Here is a 26,239-nt window from a genome sequence, read left to right as displayed (position 1 = left end):
TGTCCAGTCATATACAGTCATTGGGCCTAGGCCTACTCCACCATAGCCTAATTTCATACTTATCCTCATGGTAATGCTGTGTTCACTTTGTTAGTCTGAACTAGGAAACTCTGACATTTCCGATTTAATAACTGATTGAACGCAGCATGTGTACAAGCTGTTAGCAAGTTGGAAATGTCCGGGTTTCCTAGTTCAGACTAGTAGGAGAATGCGGCATAAATACCATAGCATCAATTTGACAATCCGCGCTTTCTGTCTCTGCTCCGTTTTGCACGTGTCCACTTCGCTGAATTCCAGTAAAGCGAGATAGTATAAACCAGATATTTCACCAGATGTATAAATGTGAAGCCTCTGGTTGGCATTTCTACTCACTGCCAAATATGGTGATGAGAGGAAGCCCAGGGACCGGAATTGGGAGGAGTGAGACGAATTTTGGTAAAATTCTGCAAATTTTGTCATCAATTTAACATTTGACCTCCCATACAGTTTTCTGTTTTCAGAACCTGAATCTGTAACAAACAGAGTGGACTGCGTTTTGCAGACTTTACCCTTTGCCAAGGTTTAAAAAATTGTTGTTTCGAAGGAATGCATGGGTCGAATAGCGTTATTGCACATGCGCACTTCACATAGTAGGCGTTCCCTAAAGGAAATATGTAAATAAATTATAGAACGCGCCAATAGGATTTCACGAGTTCGTGCCTGCCTCGCCCCACCTCTTTGCTCGTTTAGGCCAATATGATTATTTTGTTCCCATTTCATACGACACGCTCTGGTCTAATTTGGGTTTAGTTATAAGAATCTTTGGTATAAACATTGGCTGGATTGTACCATTCTCTCAAAAAATAATTTAATTGTGCTTCTTTTGACATATTTTCATGTATTTTAATTTTATTATAAATATAATACATTTGACGTCTTAAATGTTGTTTAACAACCGATTAATGCTCTCAAAGTGATCTAGTCGTGCATTTCAAAAGTGCGCACTCCCCCTGTTATGTTTTTGGTTTATTCCCATAGACTGCCATGTTGGATTGAGTCACAAATCTGCCGCTACTTGCGCTGGAGTTCTGATTAAAGTTTAGTATCTACCATATGTAAGACGTTGCAGGAATGTTCTCATAATTTGGATTGAAGGAGGACCTTACGTTGTGTTTGGGACTAACGAGGACAATATCACACTAAATCTGTTTCTATCGGGAAGTGAACAAACGTGCATCGATGTGAGGGTCCGGTTGCAGGCCACGGGAGATCAATGACTGTTTGTTTGGGTTTCTTACAACGTCAAATCGGAATCGTAACACACTTTTTGGTTGATAGTCAATAATGAGTGGCCATCTGCCGCAACGGCGGCCCGCTAACTGTGCATCCAAACTGCTAACCCCACAAGAGAACGACTGTCTCTTCAATTACCTCGGCAGAAAATGCACCGTAAGTTTATCAGTTGTTATACTTTCTTTACTAATTGCTCGTGAATGATGTTTAGCCGTTTCAGGATCAATTGAAGCCTCTGTAATTGATGCCTCAAAATGTTTGATATAACAATCGAAGGAAAACAACTCTCGCCACTGGCACTGGCGAGATTGGTGGAACAGGGGTAGGGAAAAGTCAGTCTTGATATCCCGGGACATAGTGACATTTGGGCGGTAGAAAGTTTCAGTCAAGCCCCGAGGCTTCGGGTGTTCCCTGACACACCTGCACAGCACCCAGAAGAACCAAACCACTGTTAACAAGAATGTGCTGCTCGGTTTTGTTGGCCCTAGACCTGGGCCAGTGTTCGGATCTGCTAAACTCATCAACCTGACTACGAATATTTTTTTCGTACTGAAGTTGCATAATGTCTTGGCTGATTTCGGAAGCAGCCTGTGTGCTCAGAACAGCCTGTGTGTTCTGAACAATCTGTCTGGCATGCATTGTTCTGTTGTCCACACAATACTTTGTCATAGGCAATCACACAATTCAGTTCAGTTGATTGCTCTCCTCGGTTTTTTGAGATGCAATCAGTGAAGAATGTGTCCAATGTAGCGTTAGTGTATCACTGTAGCAAATTAGCTCTGATGGGCAGGGACTCTATTTAATGTGACCGCTTGAGAAATTATATTATATAACGCGTTTTGTTATCATTTGACCCGGCCAGGAAATTATATTTCAATAGAAACAATGTGTCCTCTTGAAACGTGATGTGCATTGATTGCGCCCTTTAACCTCGGGTATTTAAGTTGGTGTAATGTACAATAGCATTGTAAAGGCCTAGACTTATGTCAACAAAATAGGTATACAGTATCTATTTTCTGTTTTTACACCCCAGTGTGTCATCTTGATCTACCTTGGATGGTAGAGGTCAGTTCAGCGAGAGAATGTACCCCCCCCCTTATTTACAATGCATGCAGGTATGAGCTACCTGTAAATACCAGGTTGGTTGATACAATTGGATGCCATTTAAGGCTGTTTATCAGTTCATCAGGAATGTGGTTTAATCAGATTTCCTCGTGGTTATGGGTCAAGGCTGTGTTGTGTGATGTTTGATACTAAGTTGGTAGGTTTCTACCCAGTGTGAAGTCCAATACTGCTCGCACACTTTCCCTACAGTGGTTGAGCCTACAGTTTCTCCAGATCAGGTGCGTTGATAGTTTTGTCTCGGTAGTAACTTTCCCATGCCACGTTACCGCACCCTTTGCTACTTCCCCATATCATCTGGCTTTGAGTCAAGTCACCTTTTGTCATGTTCACAAAGTAGGCTAAGATGGCGTTGAGGAAGTCGTCTTCGCATACTTCCTCTTTCTCACGTGGTGGGCCAGAAGAGTCTCGCCTCCTACCTGTCTGTCACAGTCATACCTGTCCCAGGTGTGTCTCTGCACCTGTTGTACACCTGCATACACAGCCAATGGCATCATTCCACAGACATCCAGGCCATGTCACTCACCATGTGAGACAGCCCAGGCCTGCCCTGCTCTCCTCATGAACACGCTCTTGTTAAAATCTGTGAGAAGTGAGCGATTGCTTGTTATGGAATGGTCTCGTGTAGGAAGAAAATGTAGGAAGCTGCTGTCTTTTCTCTTCCTCCACAGAGAACTGAACACTGAACAGCCCCTGCTTCTGTGTTTAACCTTTGGCTTATTCCAGTTGTTGAAGGCAAGTTATGCTAGCTGAGCCAGAAGCTAATGTCTAATACCTGTTGCCTGTTGAGACATGGATGTTGTGTGCTAGTTGGAACCAGAGCTGTGTCAGTGGATTTCAGCTCAGGGCCTCTCTCTGTGTTTCTATCTCGGTCTCTATCACTCTGTCACTCCACTCTCTTTCAGTGATTCATACATACAAACAGTGAGCAGCACACTCTGAAACGCAGGCCCTGCCAGATGATGAATCACATATGTGAGAGGTTCAGCCTGTGTTGATGTGGCTTCACTGACATTCAACTCATTGGTATTCCTACTGCTTCACTTTTTACTGTCAGCACCGGGCTAGAGGTGGAAGCTATCCAATTCGCATTCTGTGTGAGTGAGACAGAGACACAGAAACTGCCGGATCAGCAGTCCTCTCCAGCAGGAAGTGCAGTGGTCAACCTCCTTCAGTGTTTTGTGCTGGAGTGGCGAAAATGTGCCTTTTGATCTTTACCTCATACTCTCCTTCCCAACCTCTTCCCTGTTCCCACTTTCCCCACTTTGGCCTCCCCTTACCACCCCTACTCTGGGCCTCTGCCTCCCAACACCAGTCTCTGTATTTCCTACTACTCTCCAGTCTCTACTCCTTCCCAACTATACTCTGACTTTCCCCCCTCTCTTTCTGTCCTTCCCAACCCTAGCCATTCCTACCCAATCCCACTTTTTAGGCTCATGGGAAATACTGTCAGGACATGGATGAATGATGCACACTTACCGTACATTCAACATCCTGTTTGTTCGTTTTCCCTGTGAGCCCTCTACAGTCCTACTGGCTGTAGTGTGTAGTAGCACCAGCAGCCTGGTGAGTGGTGCCATGGCGAGCTTTGATGATGTCACTGGGACTGGGTGCTTCATGTGGCCGGTGGGGCTCGTTCAGGCTGCCACTTGTGATCAGAGCTCGAGAGTCTCTGTGACCTCACTGTCTTTGTCCCGTTGTGGGCACAGCCAGCTAGATGAGCACAGACATATTGCTTTCTTTGAAATGTAGTCTAGGCTAGAAAGCTTCATGTTCCCCAGACACTGCACAGCTCTTACCCATCTGTGTGTAGTTAGCTACTAGGCGTTCTCGTGAACTTGCTTTACCACTTTCTGCTCTGGCCTGCCTTTCATCTGCAGGGTAATTGGCTTGAACCCCTCTGCGAGGAGGCTAGTGAACTTGGGGAAGAACCTGGGTCCCGTTTTCCAGTAACATTTTAAGGCTAAGTTCATCTTTAGAACCTTCATAGGAGCATCTGTAAATCTCTGTGCTGTTTCCCCAAACTGTTTTTACTAAAGTTTCACTTGAAAGCGCTTGTTATTTACCCACTGCCTAAGACCACTTGTAAAACAGCTAAGTGTTTTGTGAGCTGCTTTTTAAAAAACCTTTCTGCGTCACTTTATTCACCGAAGATCAAGATGTTTCTGTCTGACTGTGACCAACAACTTTCGAACAAAGTTGTCTACACACAGGCCTACAAAGTTGCCAAAATATTTGCAATTGTTACAAACAAGTGAAGCGTAAAAAGCTTAAAATGTATCCCGAGATGACTGCATTAAAATATACTTTTGGTAATGTATGTGGACACTTGCTCATCAAACATCTCATTCCAAAATCATGAGCATTTATATGGGGGTGGTCATCCTGCTCTTTGTTGCTATAACAGCCTCCACTCTTCAAGGAAGGCTTTCCGCTAAGATGTTGGAACAGTGCTGCTGGAACTTGCTTCCATTCAGCCACAAGAGCATTAGTGAGGTCGGGCACTGATGTTGGGCGATTTGGGCCTGGCTCGCAGTCTGCGTTCTAATTCATCCCAAAGGTGTTCGATGGGGTTGAGGTCAGGGCTCTGTGCAGGGCAGTCAAATTCTTCCACATCAATCTCAACAAACTATTTTTGTGTGGACCTCACTTTGTACATGAGGGCATTGTCATCCTGAAACCGTAACGGGCCTTCTCCAAACTGTTGCCGCAAAGCACAGAATCATCTGGAATGTAATTCTAGGCCTAGTTCAAACCTTTAAAAGAAAATGTGACCTTTATTTAACTAGACAAGTCGGTTAAGAACAAATTCTTATTTTCAATGACAGCCTAGGAACAGGGGCAGAACGACAGATTTGTACCTTGTCAGCTGGGGGATTTGAACTTGCAACTTTTTGGTTACTAGGCCAACACTCTAAACACTAGGCTACTCTGCGGCCCCAGACCATTATTCCTACTACACTTAACTTTACAGTTGGCATTGGGGAGGTAGTGTTCTCCTGGCATCCGCCAAAACCAGATTATTTTCCACTGCTCCAGAATCCAATGGCGGAGAGCTTTCCATCACTCCGGCCAACACTTGACATTGCATGGTGATCTCAAGCTTTTGTTCGGCTGCACGGCCATGGAAACCCATTTCAGCTCTGACGAAAAGTTATTGTTTTGCCGTTGCTTCCAGAGGTAGTTTGGATCTCTGTAGTGAGTGTTGCAACCAATGACAGCTGATTTTTGCGTGCTTCAGCACTCGATGGTCCCGTTCTATAAACTTGTGTGGCCTACCACTTTGTCGCTGAGCCGTTGTTGCTCCTGAACGTTTCCACTTCACAATAACAGCATGTACAGTTGACTGGCATAGCTCTAGCAGGGCAGAAATTTGATCAACTGACTTGTAGGAAAGGTGGTATCCTATGATGGTGCCACGTTGAATATCACTGAGTTCTTCAGTAAGGCCATTCTACTGCCATTGTTTGTCTATGGAGATTGCATGACTGTGCTTGATGTTATACACCTATCAGCAATTGATGTGCCTAAAATGGCCAAATCCACTAATTTGAAGGGATGTCCACATACTCTGGATATATAGTGTAAATAGGCAACGTGTACATACAATTTGACTGCAAATATATATTTGTCACATGCTTCGTAAACAACATGTGTAGACTAATAGTGAAATGCTTATTTACGGGTCCTTTTCCAACGATGCAGAGTTAAAGATCAAATAAAAATGGTGACATGAGGAATAAATACACAGTGAGTAAAAATAACATGGCAGTAAGATGGGGACTACCAGTACCGAGTTGAATTCAGGGGTACGAGGTAACTGAGGATGCTATGTACATTCTGTGCCTTCAGAAAGTATTCCCACCCTTGGACTTTTTCCACATTTTGTTACAGCCTGAATTTAAAATGGATTAAATGTATTTTTATTTATTTCTTTACACTGGCCTACGCACAATACCCCATAATGTCAAAGTGGAATTATGTTTTAAAATGTCAGTAAGTATTCAACCCCTTTGTCATGGCAAGCCAAAATAAGTACAGGAGTAAACATTTTCTTAACAAGTGTCGTAATAAGTTGAATGGACTCACTCTGTGTGAAGTAATAGTGTTTACCGTGATTTTTTGAATGACTATCTCATCTCTATACCCCAAACATACACTTATCTGTAAGGTCCCTTAGTCAAGCAGGGAATTGCATACACAGATTTAACCACAGACTAGGGAGGGTTTCCAGTGCCTTGCAAAGAAGGTAGATAAAAAGCAGATCTTGAATATCCCCTTGAGCATGGTGAAGTTATTGATTACACTGTGGATGGTGTATCAATACAACCAGTCACTACAAAGATACCGGCGTCCTTCCTCACTCCGTTGCCTGAGAGGAAAGGAACCGCTCAGTGATTTCACCATGAGGCCAATGGTGACAATGGCGGCAGGGTAGCCTAGTGGTTAGAGCGTTGGACTAGTAACCGGAAGGTTGCGAGTTCAAACGCCCGAGCTGACAAGGTACAAATCTGTCGATCTTCCCCTGAACAGGCAGTTAACCCACTCTTCCCAGGCCGTCATTGAAAATAAGAATGTGTTCTTAACTGACTTGCCTGGTTAAATAAAGTTTTTTTTTTTTTTTAACGTTAAGAGTTTAATGGCTGTGATGGGAGAACTGAGAATGGATGAACAACATTGTAGTTACTCCACAATACTAACCTAATTGACAGAGTGAAAAGAAGGAAGCCTGTACAGAATAAACATTTTCTAAAACATGCGTCTTGTTTGAAACAAGGCACTAAAGTAACACTGCAAAAAATACGGCAAAGCAATTAACTTTGTTCATAATAGAAAGTGTTATGTGATGGGCAAATCCAATACATTACTGAGTACCACTTTCAAGCATTGTGATGGCTGCATCATGTTATGGGTATGCTTGTAATCGTTAAGGACTAGGGAGTTTGTTTTATGTTCAAAGGAAACTGAATAGAGCTAAGCACCGGTAAAATCCTAGAGGAAAACCTGTTCCAGTCTGCTTTCCACCAGACGCTGGGAGATGAATTCACTTTTCAGCAGAACAATAACTAAAACACAAGGCCAAATCTACACTAGTTGCTTACCAAGAAGACGATGAATGTTCCTGAGGGGCCGAGTTAGTTTATGACTTAAATCTACTTGAAAATCTATGGCAAGACCTGCAAATTGTTGTCTAATTTGACAGAGCTTGAAGAATTTAGAAAATAATAATGGGCAAATGGTGCACAATCCAGGTGTGGAAAGCTCTTAGAGACTTACTCAGAAAGACTCACAGCTGTAAACGCTGCCAAAGGGGCCTTTACAAAGTATCCACTCAGGTGTGTGAATACTTGATATTTCTGTATACATTTTTTAATACATTTGCAAAAATGTCCCCCAATAATTATTCATTTTGTCATTATGGGGTATTGTCTGTAGATGGGTGAGAAATAATCTATTTTAGTCAACTTTGAATTCAGTCTGAAACACTTGTCGATCTCCAAGGCATTTCTAGTCAATCGCCAAATATTTTTGAGAGAAAAAAAACCCTGTTCTTTTTTTCCAAAAGGTTTTATTAGTCCCGGGCTGTTGGTGGTAGGTGCAGCCAATTCAGCTGTCCTGCGTGCCAGGTAGTCAAACTGTTGCCATTTCATGTGTCTGAAGGTACAAACTCTGCCTTCCCGGTGGGCCTGGAGAGGAAATCAAGTGCTCTATGCCATTGCTGGCCAATCCGATTGCTCAGATGAGAGTCTGCAGTAATTTAGCAGGCATAAAAGAAAGCTACGGCAAAATTGATACGGTGAGATTTCAAAACGTTTAAAACTGTGACTAGAGAGAGACTGTCAACGAATACAGCAAAGAGCTGCTGTTTTTATGAGTGAGTTCATGTTTAAGTTCTTACTCCGAACTGTCAACACTTTGTAGTCAACACTTTTATAACTCATAATGCGCGTTCTTCCTATTTCCACTCAGCGCTACGACAAGCAGTGCAGCAGCAATAAATTAGTAGGAAAGTGTGTATATATAGGCTTGCGTTGTTGTTAGCGGCTTGGGTCTTTTTTAATATCAAGGAATATTTCACTTTTCTCTGTTAATAGGAGTAACAACATGATTTTGTGCATGAGGCAGAAATAATGCGGTGCGACTTGAGTTTCGTCATCGGCTGGAAAGACTGTCCCTTTTTGGTTTGTGTCAGTGGAGGAAAGAGAGAGCGGAGGGATGTTGAGAGACGGACCCTCAGTCTGCTCTTCTCTCTCTCTGAGACTGACCACCAGGTGCAGGCACCACCAGCCCAGTAAAGTTTAAAAGCAAATTATTCAAATGTGCCTCACAAGTAATACAACAATGGATCTATTACCAGTGTGATCATATAGCCTACCTCAAATTTTGAAATATATATATTTTTTAAATGTCCTGCACAACAATGCACTGGCAGGTAAATTCAAGCAAAGCCAATATGCAGTGATAATGTATTGGGCCTATAGCCTGCTGCACAAACCTCATTGCTACAGTACTGTTTTTAATTGGTTAATGTTGCATAGGCTTACATTTTTAAGTCATGTTAGTAAAAAATCAGAGCGGTAGATCTCGGGCATGCATGTTGACTCAAATTGATCTTGACTCAACGAAGGTTGGTGACCACTGGGCTTTGTAATTTGTCTAACGATGTACTTGGCGAACATTCTTGCCGTGTGGTGTTTTTGGCTTTCGGCTGTTGTAGGTTTACGATGCGTCGTTCCATCGGTATCGGGAAACCGGGCCCTGATCTTGAGTCTGTGTAGTGGAGCCTGACATCCAGCCCTGCTGAGTCAGAGGGTTCTGCTGCAGGCCTGTCTGACCCAGCAGGATCACACATAATGGGCATGGAAGGAAGGCCTGGCCACATCCGTCTAAGACCATGAGATACAATAACAATAACTCTCCAGTTAGCTCTGTTTGAGCTGGCCCTTTATCTTTATGACAAGTTATCTTCAAAGAGCTGCGGACATTGTTTGCATTGCTGCTGCAACTTCACTTGGTAACCACCTCTGTTCCCTGAGACGGCCGCCTCCTCCTAGTACAGGGCTGCCCAACCCTCTTCCTGGAGATCTACCGTCCTGTGGGTTTTCAGTCCAACCCTAATTTAACACACCTGATTCTACTCAGATATGCTAAATTAGGGTTGGACAGTAGATCTCCAGGAAGAGGGTTGGGCTTGCCCTGGTCTAGGGCTTTGAGGTCTAGATGCATTACTGACATGTCTGCTGTCGGAGTCAGTCAGCGGTGTGACAGCTCGGTCCTATAGAGAAGGGCGTAGAGGCTGTTACGGTGAGACACACTGCTTCCAACAATAAAGACACGTTATGACAGGCCATCCTTCCTGTCCTCCTCACATTACTATAAGTAAATGACAAGAGTATATTCACCACTTCTTTTGGCAGCCTGACAGGCTACTTTTACCGTCCTGCGTGAGGAGACTGCTGAGATGTCAGTAAGAAATACAGAGGACAGTACTGGCACACAAGAGGACAGGGTGACTTTAGTCCTGCTGAGAAATGAACTGCGCTGCGGTAGTCTAAACTCTGCCAGTGCTGTCACAACTCTGTAGTAGTGTTTCTGCGCATACATAATTTTCTAACCTTTTTATTTAAAGTTTGAATTGGCGAGATGAGGTTGCCCTGAGCAGATGCGCAGATATTGAGATGAGCGCGATGCAAAATGTTGCGCGGTCAGAGTATCTGCGCACATGCACGGGTGTGCTTCACACTGTTACTGCGTGATCTCTACAGGACCAAAACAGCAGAGAAGTTTAGCCTCGCGCTTCAACCCTCTTAGTTGTTGAGGAAGTTGCCCTGTTATTGTGTATACTTGCATCCTTGAGTCTACCTTTTTTAAAGCAGGAAGTTGATTCCATTGAGGTCAAATACATATTTTTAAAGGGAGACCTGGCCAAAACTGCTTCACTGTAAAATATAGACTGAGAGTCTGAGTCTCAGTTAAATCCCTATTACATCCATTTGACATTTTAGTCATTTAGGCGACTCTTATCCAGAGCGACTTACTGTTCGTGGGGGTTGGGCCAGTAACTGAAAGGTTGCTGGATCGATTCCCCAAACTGACAAGGTAAAAATATGTTCTTCCCCTGAGCAATGCATTTAACCCAATGTTCCCCGGGCTCCGAAGACGTGGATGTCGATTATGGCAGCCCCCCCGCACCTCTCTGATTCATAAGGGTTGGGTTAAATACTGAAGACACATTTCAGTTGAATGCATTCGGTTGTATTAACACCTTTTGCCTTTGTCTCCCCGGCAGTCGCTGTGTTCAGCGGTGGTGCAGGTATACTCAGCAGACAGGAACTCAGCCTGGACCAAGAAGTGCTGTGGTGTGGCCTGTCTGGTCAAAGACAACCCAGCACGATCCTACTTCATCAGGGTGTTCGACATGAAGGTGGGTGTAGTTCACACTGTAAAACAACACATTTCACTGCACCTATCTGATGTGTGTGACAAAACATGGATTAAAACCAATGTATATAATAATAATAATTACATCCACACACTCTGTCTCTCTCGCCACAGGAGGGTAGAAGCATGTTAGAGCAGGAGCTCTACAACAACTTCTCGATCACTTTTCCCAAGTCTTACTTCTTCACATTCGCAGGAGACGTGAGTTATCCCTTTCTCTATGTACTTGATGTGCTTTGCTCCGGCCAAGTCCTTTCACATGTCATGGTCATTTTCTTTATGGCAAAAACCTGTGTGTGCTGTCTTTTGAAGCCTGCAGTGTTGTTCGTTCTTATGACATTCCACTTCCTGTGTGTGTGTGTAGTCGTGCCAGATGGGACTGAACTTCTCCAACGAGGAGGAGGCCAAGCTTTTCCGGGGAGCCGTCGAGGACCTGCTTGGGAGACGACAGAGAAAATCTGGTGACTACTACCTACCGATGCCATCTTTGATTCTACTGATTTCTGATATTAAAACCATCTCCTCTCCTCTCTGACCTTAGCTTGGTCTGCTAATGTTTGGATAGATCCTCTCAATTTTGAGAGATGAATCTCTCCTTCTTTCTATGCCATCTCCTTCCTGATTGTTCAGTTGGCAGCTCTCGCTCTCTCTGGCCCACAGTTAAGGGCTTTAGCTCCAGTAGAAGGGGAGCAGATCTTCGCCCTCTACTAAATCCTAACATAAACTTGTGCCCGATCAGCTAAGATCATTGTCCAGGGGCAAGAGTGCTCTTCCGTGCCTCTTTTTGAAGTGCTCATGGAGACCAGCTTGCTATAATGACAAGTTCAGGACTGTTTGTCCTCTGTCCCAAACCAGCAAGAGTCGATGCAGTTTCTGTATGGATGATCCTCTTTTTAGATTTAAGCTCCGTCTTGTCAGTCAGTCTGTGATCGTTCTGGTAAATCACTAACTCGCACACGTACGCTTGACAATCAAAACCCACACACACACGCGCATCCATGCTGCTTATAAACTAACTCCATCTGTCCGACCCCCCCGCTTACAGAAGAGTTCCTCTTTGATCCGTACTCACCTGTAACTCCATACCAATCCCTTACCTTTCACTAACACACAGCACTATGCAGGGGTTTAATTCTATACATTTTGTTTTACAGAAAAACAGACGTCAAAATGGTAGGTCAAAATGGTAGGTCGAAATGGTAGGTCTTTCATGAGTCTTTTTTTTTTTTTTTTTTGGAAAATCATTTTGATGTTAACCAGAAATCGACGTAGACACTAAGTTTTTAATCAAATAACCCTGAAATGATTTGACTTAAAATATACATGCACGTAAACAAACACACTCGTCCCCACGTGGCTTTGATTGAGTGGTTCACGTGTAAAGCCATTGGATAATCCACTGAAAGCAGGTTGTCTCAGAGAGAACACCTCTCCCAAGCCCCTAACAGATTACCTACCCTACCCCCCCCCAGTCTTAATCTTAACCATAAGGGGTATGGAAGTACTGTAAATCTGACTGTGGCATCAGTGGTGAGAAGCAATTTCTATGTACATAAATCCTCTTTCCCAGACATGCTTAGGTAACCTGCATACACACTCCAGAAAGCCAGTTCTACAGGGATGTTGAGCAGATCCCTCAATCTTAAAATTCTATTCCTGTGACACCACTCACACTCCATCACACACTCCAAACCAGGCCATATGAATAAACAGCCAACCTACACATTCTATAGATAAGTGGCTACAGTTGGAAGTCGGAGGTTTACATACGCTTAGGTTGGAGTCATTCAAACTTGTTTGTCAACCACTCCACAAGTATCTTGTTAACAAACTATAGTTTCGGCATGTCGGTAAGGACATTTGCTTTGTGCATGACGTAAGTAATTTTTCTAACAATTGTTTACAGACAGATTATTTCATTTATAATTCACTGTATCACCATTCCAGCGGGTCAGAAGTTTACATACACTAAGTTGACTGTGCCTTTAAACAACTTGAAAATTAAAAAAAATGTCATGGCTTTAGAAGCTTCTGATTGGCTAATTGACATCATTTGAGTCAATTGGAGGTGTACCGGTGGATGTGTTTCAAGGCCTACCTCAGTGCCTCTAACTCAGTGCCTCTTTGCTTGACATCATGGGAAAATCAAAAGAAATAGACCTCGGGACTTTTTACTAGGATTTAATGTCAGGAATTGTGAAACTGAGTTTAAATGTATTTGGCTACGGTGTATGTAAACTTCCCACTTAAACTGTATATATAACCTTGTAGAGTTTAAGAGGTGCGTCATTCTCCTCATCAGTATCCAGCCACGCTGGGGGTGATACAGTTCATTGGCATTTTTCTTGAATTTATGTCATTTAGTACCTGAGCTTTCCTTACTCTACAGATACTATAACAGTCAAAAGCTCTTTCAGAGATGCTCTCTGGAACGGGTTAAGTTGATTTGCTGTGATGGGACATTAGTGTCACACTTTTCATAGCACTCCTTGGAATCGCTTGTCAGCAGTGCATTCTATTGGACTTCAAAGCTAGTTTGCTCTGTGCCTGGCTCCCCATAGTGTTGTACTGGTCTTACTGGGGGGGGCAGACCATGCCACCCCAATCAACTCCTGGTCTGCTTAATCAGCCTAAGAGGATTGAATTCAGCTGCTAACGTTAGTTACTTCACCAGTCTCACACTACCCCAGTCCCCTCACAGCACTGGCCACGGAACGGAAGGAGTTGTTGTGAGGGGGGGGCTGAATTGGTGACATTTTTGCCTTTTGTGACCTGTAAACAGATTTCTGAGAGTGATGTTTTTACATGGCAAGGCCCAGACCTGTCCTATGAAGTTTGATCAGACTGGCATGGCTTGGGCTGTGCCCATACAGACAACATTCTGGCCGAGCAGGCATGGTGTGTTCTGCCTGTGGCCATACAGCAGTTTGTTTGTGGTGTCTCAGTGTCTGCAATAATGACAGGTGAGAATGACCCTGCCGATTAGGAATTAACCGCGTTCACCAAGAATTTAAGTTTCTGTTGCCTTATCGCTCTCTTTTTCTCACTATCTCTCCTTCTTTCTCCATGCTGTCTCTGAGTCCCCTCTCCCAGCCAGCCAGCCTCTCTCTCTGATGTAGATTCATCATGTTTAAGAGAATCTCAGGGATTATGGTGGATTAGCAGTGGGCATTAATGGTTATGTAAAATCCAGCAGCACTGTGATTTGCTGGGATTGGAGGTGGGCTGGAGTTGGGGGTGTGGATTGGCCCGCTGGTGGAGAGGGGAGGAAGGCAGAAGGGAGGGGATGAGAGAGTATGGGAAAGAGTCTGGCTCGTAGAGCTGGGACCTGGCAGTGCTCCCTGTTGCGAGGGTGAGGAGAGAGCACTCTGTTTGGAGGCGGGGCCAGCTGTAGCTGTGGCATTTGCCCAACCCCTATCCACCTCACTCAGCCGGAGGGTCTTAGTCTGCCTGGCTCTGCCTGCGGTCTATCTGCTCATACCCTGCTCAGTTTCCTCTCTGGATCTCTCTGGTTACTCCTCCACCTGGTTCTCTGGATCTGTTTTTTGGAAGCGCCTGGAGTTGGTTCTCTAGTTCTATAGCTCGGGATGTCTCTCTGATTCTGTAGATCTTTGGATCAGTGGCTCTCTGAGCTATAGCCCAGGACTAAGCACCACGTAGTCTTGCCCCCCCCCATGCTTCTGCCATTGCCCTAAGATGATGTTCTGTACCACCTTCTTGTCCTCTCCCTCTGAGGACCTATCTGAGGGGGGAGGAGGAGGGGCGATGCTTCCGGGAGGGTGTCTCTCCACCCTCCACTGCCTGATCCTTCCCCAGGAGGAACTATATGCGCCCCCCTCGGATCTCGCTACCCGCCTCTCGCTATGCCACGGGGACCACGCTTGTGGCGTGGTGGGTAAGATGCTGCTGGACGTCAACATGGCGGCGGCCGGAGAGTGTAAGGGGGACAGCGGGTGGAGGAAGGGGGACGGAACTCCCCGTGACTGTAGTCCCTCAGTCTCACCCTCGGTCAGAAAGAGCCCCCGTGGGGACTCCAGCCACAGAGGTAGGTGGCAAGGGAGTCAGGACACTCATGTCCATAGAATTCAGTTTGGATTGGCCACTATGTGGGTGTCACAGGACGTGTGAGCCGCAGGCAGTGGCAAATAGTATTCAGTGTGAGGATTCCACACGAATCTCATCTAGGCAGTGTTGTAGTGGTGGCTTTGTTTTTCCTGTTTGCTGTGCTGTGTTGGTCTATCTCTCTGGTCCCACCAGCAGACAGCTCTCTGACTGCCCTAAGCCTACTGGGAGGCTTTAGAGAGGAGATGGGTTTTACACGAGGAGTGCTTACTGAAATTGTAATTTGATCACAGTAGCAGGTAGTGCGTTGTGACGTTGGCTAAACTCTCCAGGTGTTTAAAGGCAACCCACTGTCTCACCCTGTGTGCCTTCTCATTGAACTAATTGTTGGAGGACGCGTCAATGATGGAAGTAGGCCTCATTAATGAAATGTACATCAAAAGTCTTTTGTAATCGGTATGTTAAACTACCTAGTTCTGACACTCGGATCTCTCTCCCCCAGACCTAGACTCTCTCGGACTGTAGCATTGTGGGTACTGTAGTTCTGACTCTTCTGTTCCTCCTTAGGCCCTGCCCTGCCCATGGCCACGGTGGACATCAAGAATCCAGAGATCAGCAGTATGCCACGGTTCCACGGCCACAACTCTCAGCTCAACATGGTGAGCAGCAGCGTCAACAACAACAACAAGAAGGAGAAGAAGGTGAAGGGAAAGAAGGGCAAGAAGCTGACCAAGGCGGACATCGGAACGCCCAGCAACTTCCAGTAAGTATTCTTTCCAATTTATTCCTTTCCGTTCTGTTCTATTCTGTTTAGTTGTGTGTTTTTAAAATTCTGCTTTTATTTGTGACATCTGAGAAGTAAGGGTCTTTCACAAGCCCTCAGTGTGGGTTGAATCCATCATGAGATTAAATATTTGGCACTTCTAGTTACTCACTGTGATGTCAAGTTAGGATGTGGCCCATTTGGGTCAACTGGGGGGTATTGCACAGCTAATGTATAGAGGAGAACCTCTAGCCATACTGCAATGTGTTAATGTGCAGGCTAAGAGTTGATGGGACATTTTAATCCTGGACATATTTCTAATCACATGTAAAATGTATCTGGCATGATTGATGGATGTGAGGATAATCTGTCCTGTGTTTTTAGGAATTGGACACTGGTAGTCAATACTATGCTACTGGGTTACTGAAGTAGTGTAAACCAGGGGTATTTAACCAGGGGTCCGCACCCAGGTATTGCAGGGGATCCGCAAAAATAAATGCATTTCTACAGTAGCAGTCAAATGTTTGGACACCTACTCATCATTACCTGCCCAGGGACTGCGGTTGAAAATTAGCCGGCTGGCTAAAACCAGCACTTTTAATGAAACGTTGATTAAAATACAAGGGTTTTTCCTTTTACTGTTTTCTACATTGTAGAATAATAGTGAAGACATCAAAACTATGAAATAACATACATGGAGTCATCTAGTAACCAAAAAAGTGTTAAACAAATCAAAATATATATATATGAAATTCTTCAAAGTAGCCACCCTTTGCCTTGATGACAGCTTTGCACACTCTTGGCAATCTCCCAACCAGCTTCATGAGGAATGCTTTTCCAACAGTCTTGAAGGAGTTCCCACATATGCTGAGCACTTGTTGGCTGCTTTTCCTTCTCTCTGTGGTCTAACCCATTACCAAACCATCTCAATTGGGTTGAGTTTGGGTGTCCGTTGCTCGTGTTTCTTGGCCCACGCAAGTCTCTTATTGGTGTCCTTTAGTAGTGGTTTCTTTGCAGCAATTCAACCATGAAGGCCTGTCTCCTCTGAACAGTTGATGTTGAGATGTCTGTTACTTGAACTCTGAAGCATTTATTTGGGCTGCAATCTGAGATCTAATGAACTTATCCTCTGCAGCAGAGGTAACTCTGGGTTTTCCTTTTCTTTGGCGGTGCTGAGACCGTTAAGTCATAGTGCTTAATGTTTTTTGTGACAGCACTTGAAGAAACTTTAAGTTATTGAAATATTCCCTATTGACTGACCTTCATGTCTTCTCGGAATGGACTGTTTCTCTTTGCTTATTTCACCTCTTCTTGCCGTTTTATGGACTTGGTCTTTTACCAAATAGGGCCATCTTCTGTATACCACCCCACCATGTCACAACACAACTGATTGGCTCAAACGCATTAAGAAGGAAAGCCATTCCAAAAAGTAACTTTGTTTGAAGGCACACCTGTTAATTGAAATGCATTCCAAGTGATTATCCTTATGAAGCTGGTTGAGAGAATGCCAAGAGTGTGCAAAGTTGTCATCAAGGCAAACTTTGAAGAATCTCAAATATAAAATATTTAGATTTATTTTGTGTATTTTTTACACTTGTTTTCTACATGATTCCATATGTGTTGTTTCATAGTTTTGACATCTTCACTGTTATTCTACAATGTAGAAAATAGCAAAAATGAAAGAAAAAGCCTTGAGCGAGTAGGTATCCAAACCTTTGACTGATACTGTATATGTCATTGTTTTTTTTGTGTGGATATTTATTTTCCAATGTTTTTTTTAAATGAATATCGCTAGCAACAACAGAATAAACACATTTTGAATTAGAAGTATCTTGTTTCTATAGATTGTTCTCAACTCCTAATATTGAGTAAATGACACTGGTGTATTTGTCATAGGCTTTGAAAAAGCACCTGCGAATAGGCTACCAGTGTGGCATGTGCCGTGTCTTGACTTGGACATACATTTCTGCCGACACATGGCTCACCTTTGTTTAACCAGGTAAACGGCAGCTCTTAGCGAAAGTTTGCTTGGAGTTACCTTTTCTAGTTAGGCGACTTTAGAGTTTACACTTCCTCTGTGTGTCCTCTCATCCCCTGAGTGTAGGGTTAGGCTACCTACTATATACTGATTGGATCATTCCCTCAGGCTCTGTACTCCTCTCTCTCTGTCTCTGATCATGTGTTTCCTTCTAGGCACGTTGGCCATGTCGGCTGGGACCCCAACACAGGCTTCGATGTGAGTATGACTGACTGACGGACTGGGTTCTGACTGAGGAAGAGATATTGTTGAAATGCCTTTCTTGCTAACTCAAACCAGTAGGCCTGGACAGTGGGATGGTTTCTCTCAGAGGATGTGTATTACTGGGAGAAAGAGGGGAGGGAAGGAAAGAGAGTGGGGGGGTGGGGGTTGTTGCGTTTTCGTCCCCCTTACCAGTCCTCAAGCTCAGAACTTGTTCTGAGGTAGTGTTCGTCAGACATGATTCTCCTCAGAACTAAATATGAAATATTATGACGCATCTCTCCATCTCTGCCCACTGCAGAAGTTACTGCCAGCTCAGTGTTACACAAGGAGATTTCACATTATCAACCTGTTTCTGCATAATCCATCCATTCATTTAAAAAAAAAAAGGATAAGTAATTATTGCGTCTGGTTCTACATGCACAACGAACAGAGCAGACGGGAACCGGAGGATTTGTTGAAATTTCTAAAAAATAACATTTCAATGATTTTGCGTTTCTGAGCTTTAATACTTTCAAGGACTTAAGTGGAGAGCGAGAGATGAGAGAGGATGTTTTAACATGTTTCGACAGAAACAGGAAAGAACCCTGCAAGATTTTATTTATTTACAGCTGCAATTCATTACATAAAGAAGACAACCTGAATTACATAGAGGTAAACAAACTAACTAAGCTGTTTGTGTCTCTGCCCAGAGAGCTAGAGTAGTGGTTTAAAGTAGATATGATATAAACCTGTGTAATCTCTAGTTCTGTGGGAATATAATCTCACAGCCTCCAATCCACTCCACCGGTTGGCCAACGGACAGTGCCAACCTGGCACAGTTCCCCTCAGCCACCAGGTGGTGATGCAGGGGCTGTTTTACAACAGGGGTGCCAACATCAGAACAGTTTATCTCAGAACATGAGACCGCCAGCTCTGACATAATGTGGTTCTAACTGAGTAATGTTTTATCCCAGTGAGGTTTTACCTAGGGATGCACAGATGCCATTTTTGACCGATATCCAATACTTCCCTTGCCAAGAAACCCGATAACGGATAGTTAAATTTTTATCAGCCTTTTAAGCATTCCAGTACACTTAAATAGTTGAAACGCACACACTGACCAAAATGTTATTTTGTTGGCATTTACGCATGTCCCCATTACCAGTGAAACAATCAAAACCCATTTCTTTCACTTACTTGCTGTGCTGTTTTGTTGTTCAGTCGTTTCATTCTCAACCAGGATTTTATTGTACATGTCGAGCAGTGAAGTGTCGGCTCTGTCTGTCCTTTCCCCGGTACGAAATCCTCGTCGACTCGCTGTGCTGTCAGACTCGACATGCTCATGGGGCTGACGTCGCTGGTCCAAATGTCAGTTGTGAAGTTAATAGCAGTGACGTCCATAGCAAGTAGCTCGTGGATGTGCGTTTTTCAACGTTTCTGTGTAACTCCGGTAGGGCTACATCTGAAAAATAGCGCCTACTTGGTAGTGTGTACCGGGGCTCGAGGTGCTCGACCAGTCGGCGAAAGCCAACATCGTCCACAACAGAGAGCGGTTGATTGCCAAGGGCAATGAATTCTATCGTTATTGAATTTCGCCTTTTGAGTCTCTCGCTGAGATTTTCTCGAACTTGTTTAGTTGTGCACTTAGTAGTCACTGAACGTCTGGTGGTGATGGACTTTCAAATGAGTAATTTGGTTTGTGGTATTGATAGATTTCACTTTTCCCCTCTAGAAATAATATAATAAATAATAGCAGCACAAATGTTGCCTTTTTGTTATCTTCCTTTGAAACTTAAATAGATCCACACAAGCGGACATTGTGGGCCAGGTTAGTAATGTTGCACGTGTAGCGCTGTATTTTTCGTGGTGTCATTACGTCATCTACCTACGTTATACAGGTATGCACATCGGCGTTAAACTATACATCGAGCCGATGCCGACGTTGGCATTTTTAGCGAATATCTGCCAATTCCGATATGCTTAACAATTTTTTTATTTTATTATTGTATTTAAAAAAAATCTGTTTCTCGTGCATCCCTAGTTCTAACTCATTGAGGTTCAAACTGAGTGAAGTTCTAACTGATAGGAGTTCTAACGCGGCATGGTTCTATTTCCTGTAATCCAGTGTTCTCTTCTCTCCTCCAGGTGAACAACCTAGACCCGGAGCTAAAGAACCTGTTTGACATGTGTGGCATCTCTGAGGCCCAGCTGAAGGACAAGGAGACTTCCAAGGTCATCTATGACTTCATTGAGAAGAAGGGAGGAGTGGAGGCAATCAAGATAGAGCTCCGCAGACAAGGTGTGTGTGTGTGTGTGTGTGTGTGTGGGGGGGAACTAAGGCCTTTGGGTTGTTTGTTTGTCAGAAGAGTATTGATAGTTGGTCACGATGACTTACAAAAACAAGTTATCTTGTAGCCTATGTAGTGTCCATATAGATTTTTTAGTGCTCTAGAGTCTAATGTTCAGTGTGTGTTCCTCAGGTCCTCCACCTCCAAGGTGGTGTGGTAGGTTGGTTTATCTCTGCATGGTGCTGTTGTGGCATTAGTCTGACTGACTGGGAGCTGTCTGATAGACTAACTCTGACCTCTGTAGGACAAAATAGTCTAACACAGAGTTTCCCAAACTCATTCCTTGGTGCACCTATTTTTTTTGTTTGTTGCCCTAGCACTACACAGATGATTCAAATCATCAACTCATCAAACTGTGTAGTGCTAGGGCAAGAACCAAAAAGGTACACCCAGGGGGGCCCCAGGACCGAGTTTGGGAATCCCTGGTCTATCACAGGGGTGCACAACTCCTCAGGACTGAGGCCCTTGAAGACCAGGGTCTGTGTCCACGAAGCATCTGAGTGAGAATGCTGATTGAGGCTCTGTTTTGTCTTAAAGATCATAATGAATCAATTATATGGAAAGATCCTAGATCAGCACTTTTACTCGCAGATGCTTTGTGGATATGAGCCCAGAGCTGTGCGCCCCTGGGCATGGTCTAACATGTATGGACCTTGACAGGCCAGACCAGGAGTCCGATTGCAGTGTGCTGAAGAGACGTTTTCCTTTTCTTGACTGTAGAATCACATGTTAGTCAATGCTATACTATTTTATCCCACCACAAAGCTTTTGTCTGAGTTTCTGGGTTAGTTGAGAATAATTACTTGAAGCATAGCTGTCCCTAGTGGCTACAGTCATTACTGCATGGTGTCATAGCAGCAATTGAGCTGTATTTATTTGCTGCCTTTCCTCTGAGGTTCTTCTAGAATCTAAAGCATGTTGTGAAGTGTGTACAATAGTAGATGCCATGCTAAAATTGTCTCTTTCTGGTCCAGCCCCTCCACCCCCTCCTTCCAGAGGCGGACCCCCACCCCCTCCCCCACACCAGACCTCCAGCCCCCCCCCCCCGCCCCCACCGGTCAGAGGCAGGGGCGCACCTCCCCTCCACCCCCTCCAGAGCGCCCACCTCAGCACCACCACCTCCCCCCTCCAGAACAGGCATGGGAGCTCCACCCCCACCCCCAACTAGAGGCCTTCTGCCCCCTCCTCCCCTGGCTCCCCATGCCCCACCTCCTCCCCCACCTCCCTCCTTCACCTCAGCAGGTATTGGTTCCGGAGCACCTCCTCCTCCTCCCCCGCCGCCTCCCGGCCCTCCTCCCCCACCCATGCTTCCGGAAGCTGATGGAGGGGGTGTAGGTGCTGGTAAGCCCTCAGCCCTGTTGAGCCAGATCAGGGAGGGGGCTCCGCTGAAGAAGGTGGAGCCCGTTTCCACCAACACCAGCCGAGACGGTCTCCTCGAACAGATACGACAGGGCAAACAGCTAAAGGCTGTGAGTGGACATTACCTCCTTATACATTACTCCCTAACCCATTGTTCCCCAACTGCCGGCCCACGGGCCAAATCTGTCCCGTCAGCAAAATGATTTGTCACCCCAAAGCCCCCCAATTTAATTAGGAATATTTGTTTCATTTTAAAATAAAAATGTCGGACCCGAGATGCAAAAACTCCCAAATGCAATGTCCCAAGAAGGCAGTTAACCTCTTGCTCCTACCTGACACGCAGGCGTCCCATCTGGACATGCAAATGCGCTACGATAAATGCTAATAGTACTAGTTAAAACTCAAACGTTCATTAAAATACACATGCAGGGTATTGAATTAAAGCTACACTCGTTGTGAATCCAGGCAACAAGTCAGATTTTTAAAATGCTTTTCGGCGAAAGCATGAGAAGCTATTATCTGATAGCATGTAACACCCCAAAAGAACTGCAGGGGACGTAAACAAAATAATTAGCATAGTCGTCGCTACACAAACCGCACAAATAAAATATAAAACATTCATTACCTTTGACCATTTTCTTTGTTGGCACTCCTAGATGTCCCATAATCACTATTGGGTCTTTTTTTCGATTAAATCGGTCCATATATAGCCTAGATATCGATCTATGAAGACTGTGTGATAAACGGGGAAAAAATTGCGTCTTATAACGTAACGTCATTTTTTTAATTAAAAAAGTCGACGATAAACTTTCACAAAACACTTCGAAATACTTTTGTAATGCAACTTTAGGTATTAGTACACGTTAATAAGCGACCAAATTGATTCACGAGGCGATGTATATTCTTTAGCTGTCCGTCTGGAAATAATGTCCGGGTAAATCTCAACCAAAATATCCGGTCGGAGACCTGAAGAAATGTCTTGTCTCTTCTTCGTTTGATCAAGAAACAAAGCCTAGGCAAATGACAAGACTGTTGACATCGTGTGAAAGCTGTAGGTATTGCAACCTCAGCCCCATTTATTGTGGTTCGCCTTTATCAATGGGTTGAAGTGGCGGATGGATATATATTTACATTTTCAGTGATCAGATTTTCCTGCGCTTTTCGATGAAACGCACGTTCTGTTATAGTCACAGCTGTGATTTTAACCAGTTTTATAAACGTCTGAGTGTTTTCTATCCACACATACTAATCATATGCATATACTATATTCCTGGCATGAGCAGCAGGGCGCTGAAATGTTGCGCGATTTTTAACAGAATGTTCGAAAAAGTAGGGGGTAGGAGTAACAGGTTAACTTGCCTAAATAATGCAAAAGTTACATTTGAACTTCATTCATGGGGAGAGAGAATGCAGGAGACATTCAAATAATAATAAAGCATGCAGTGGACTATTTTGTGGCCCTGAAATGTTAAACTGCAGCCGCAGTGCAATCAATAGGAGATGAACAGCGCCTGGTGCTGGAAATATAGCTAACTTGTTATGCAAGTGTTGCACAGCAACAGATGGAGGAAAACTACACCAGTCGAGTAATTCATTTCAACAATGATCTTCATTTTAATTTGACTTTACAAACAACAAGCGGGTTTAATTGGAGTCTATTTCTTAAGAGCCGAGGCCTATATAAAATAACTTAACTGGCTGTGGTAGGCTGAGACTCAACAGCTTTTTCACAAGAAAAATAGAAGTGGGATTGTTAAAATTAGGGCCTACTTACAATTGCAACTGTCCAAAAACGAAGCGTCCTACATAAGACAATAATTGAAAGAAAGAAAGGCGACGTATCTGAATGTCGGTATAGGGATAGCCTGCTCCTGTAATGACAGAACAATTAGAAAATACTGTCAGCTTTGCCTAAATATCCCTGAATAAGCACTCACAATGTTACTATTTATTAAATACAGTCATATAGGCCACTAAGTTGCTTAATCAGTAGGAAAAGTTGCATTTCCCCTGGGACGCGATCGTGTGGATGTCGGGTGAGATGGATGCGATTGTGATGCGCAGGCGGTCCTCAATCGACTTATGTGAAAGCCGGTTCCTGGCGTGAGTCTATACCGCGTTCATAGAGGAAAATGAGGACTCGCAGGTGTATGTCCAGCCACACATTGTTGGCACATAAAATGTGAGTTACTTGATTGTGCTGTGTTCCTCTGAGAATGCCACCCGGTTAACGCTTTAGTGTTTCTGCGTCGGGCCTCTGTCTGGGGCGGGAAGGCCACTTTGAAAGTGCTATGCTTAGATTCATAATGTCTGAGATTACATTTTTTGCAAACCGTGACATTTTCATTGCAAATAAGACACACTGTCTTGGCATTGGGGAAAAGCTAGAAAGATGACATTTATCTCTGTACATTCTAGCCTGAAACGTATATTTTCATTATCCAGCTTTGCAAGTTTTTGCGATCAGGCTAATTGTTCTGAACAAATGTTGATGTTAAAAAAAAATACTGTAGGCTACGTGGATGTGTTTTTCCCTCACCAATCAACGCACAGAGAAATAGACGACAAAAATCATTAATAGAGACATGGTGATTTTTTATGAGTGTAATCCGGTCTAAATTATTATTTTGTCACTGAATGTATTATGTACTAATCAGATGTGTTAATGTTGCTCAAATTGTAGTGTAGGCAAATTAACTGGTGTTAATATTATGTACTAGTTCTGGCCTGCCGACTACTGGTTCAGAAAAAACTTGTCCATTGGCCAAACCTGGTTGAAGAACCCTGCCCTAACCTCTATGCCCCTGGTCCTTATACCCTGGCTCCTACCTCAACCCCTAAAACCCAATTGTATGATTGCTCTAGCATTGCTATCCGGAAGCTCCGTACTGCGGGTGCGATGCAATTGTGGAGCCTCGAGTCTTGTAGAGGCCAAATCGAGCTCCATACCGCATCGCCGTGCACCTCCCAAATTATGTAACAATGCAGAGGGCTCCATATTGTTCCGCATTGACCTGATTGACAACTTCCTTCACAACAGCTCTGCGAAGCGCAAGCACAAGCAGTGTGAATGCACTGGCTTCTACAGAGGCCGTATCGCAGCAACTGCTGTACGGCCAATGCAGACGTTGGCTTGACCATGCAGCGCCTTTAAGGCTAGCCCTTCACACTTCCCCCTATCCTCTAGAGATACTAGACGCACAGTCCCCTATACTGGAGAGTGTTCACTGGTGTGTATTCCTGTGTGTCTTCCAGGTGACTGACGAACCAGGGTCAGGAGGACCCGCCGCCCCTTCAGCCGGCATCGTAGGCGCTCTGATGGAGGTGATGCAGAAGAGGAGCAAAGCCATCCACTCATCAGGTACACACCCACACACCCACACACCCACACACACCCACACACACACACACACACACACAAGATAAGAGGTTGCTGTTATATTCATACCAATGTGTTTTGTATGTGTTTGTGTCTTTCTCTCCCTAGATGATGATGACGATGATGACGAGGAAGAAGACTTTGAGGATGATGATGAGTGGGATGACTAGTGACCCTCCCCCTCGCGGATGATTATGACAACACTACATTGTTCCTAAATTGTCTTTCTAAATCTTATTCAAATTATAATGTAAATGTTTTATCAATTTGCTGTATATTTTTGTTGCCTTTTTTTTTATAGATTATTCTGTGCAATACCTCATTTAATCTGTAAAGGTTTGTCATGTTATCTTTCTGTAAAGTTTTCTTCTCTCTCTTCTCTCCTGGATTTAAACTTTTTACATCAAGTTTCTCTTGATCTAAGAGGTCAGTCAGTGACTGGAGAGAACAAATGAACAAACTGTCAGAGCCCTTAATAATTTAGTTGTTAAAAATCGAGAACACTATTTTCATACCCTTCTCTTACTTTATTTTTACTTATTCAAAAATCCTAGTTTAGCACTCTTATTTTCCTATGAAATCAGCTATGTTGGAATATTTAGCCCCATTTTTCTGTCAATTGTAAATCTACTCAGTTTGTATTTTTGCACGAATTGAAAGAGGCTCAGTACGTGAATACAGAGCAGTATCATGGCTGTATCTGCAACGTTATGCTTGAAAGGCTATCACTTAAATGATCCAACACTGTCAACCCGTACACTACAGTAGTACACACACACAGCTGTCTTCTGTTTTTTGGTTTTTCATCATAGTTACAATACATTATTGATTACAAACGGTTACCACAAACAATGTTTTTTTAGTTTTTTTTTTTATAGTAGCAATCAGTCTCCTACAGTTTATTTGTTTGAATCAGGTCAGTGCAGATGCAAAGCTTGAGGATGAATTAGTCTGTCGACTTAATATGACATCTGATTTTGCAGCCGAGTGTCCCATGATGATCTGTTTCTCTAACAAACTGTCCCTCAGAACCAGTGAACTACACTAACACATTTACTATTGACACTAACCTGACTCTACACAGGGGGATACTGCTTTCTCATTGGAAGGGAACCAATGCTGTTATTTACTGTATCGCTCTGTCTGTTTTCACGATGAGTGAAACTGCGTTCAGGAACCAAGATATATGGACATCAAACCTTCAGAAATTAGGTTGGAAGAATAATGGACTATTAAATTGTACACTCAAATAAATGTTAATAATTTACAGA

General features: G+C 43.8%; 1 pseudogene across 1 annotated transcript; it reads left to right on the top strand.

The window, feature by feature from the left end:
• Positions 1-891: 891 nt before the first annotated feature.
• LOC124013965 lies at positions 892-26,239 on the top strand (annotated as a pseudogene). Its single transcript, XR_006834941.1, has 10 exons — positions 892-1,428; positions 10,685-10,819; positions 10,951-11,037; positions 11,201-11,297; positions 15,466-15,661; positions 17,855-17,897; positions 20,028-20,181; positions 21,205-21,699; positions 24,845-24,950; positions 25,077-26,239. The product of XR_006834941.1 is annotated as a neural Wiskott-Aldrich syndrome protein-like (transcript).

The sequence above is a fragment of the Oncorhynchus gorbuscha genome, linkage group LG25 (genome assembly GCF_021184085.1).
Source record: "Oncorhynchus gorbuscha isolate QuinsamMale2020 ecotype Even-year linkage group LG25, OgorEven_v1.0, whole genome shotgun sequence".
Taxonomy (NCBI): domain Eukaryota; kingdom Metazoa; phylum Chordata; class Actinopteri; order Salmoniformes; family Salmonidae; genus Oncorhynchus; species Oncorhynchus gorbuscha.
This window is presented reverse-complemented; position numbering and strand designations above follow the sequence as displayed.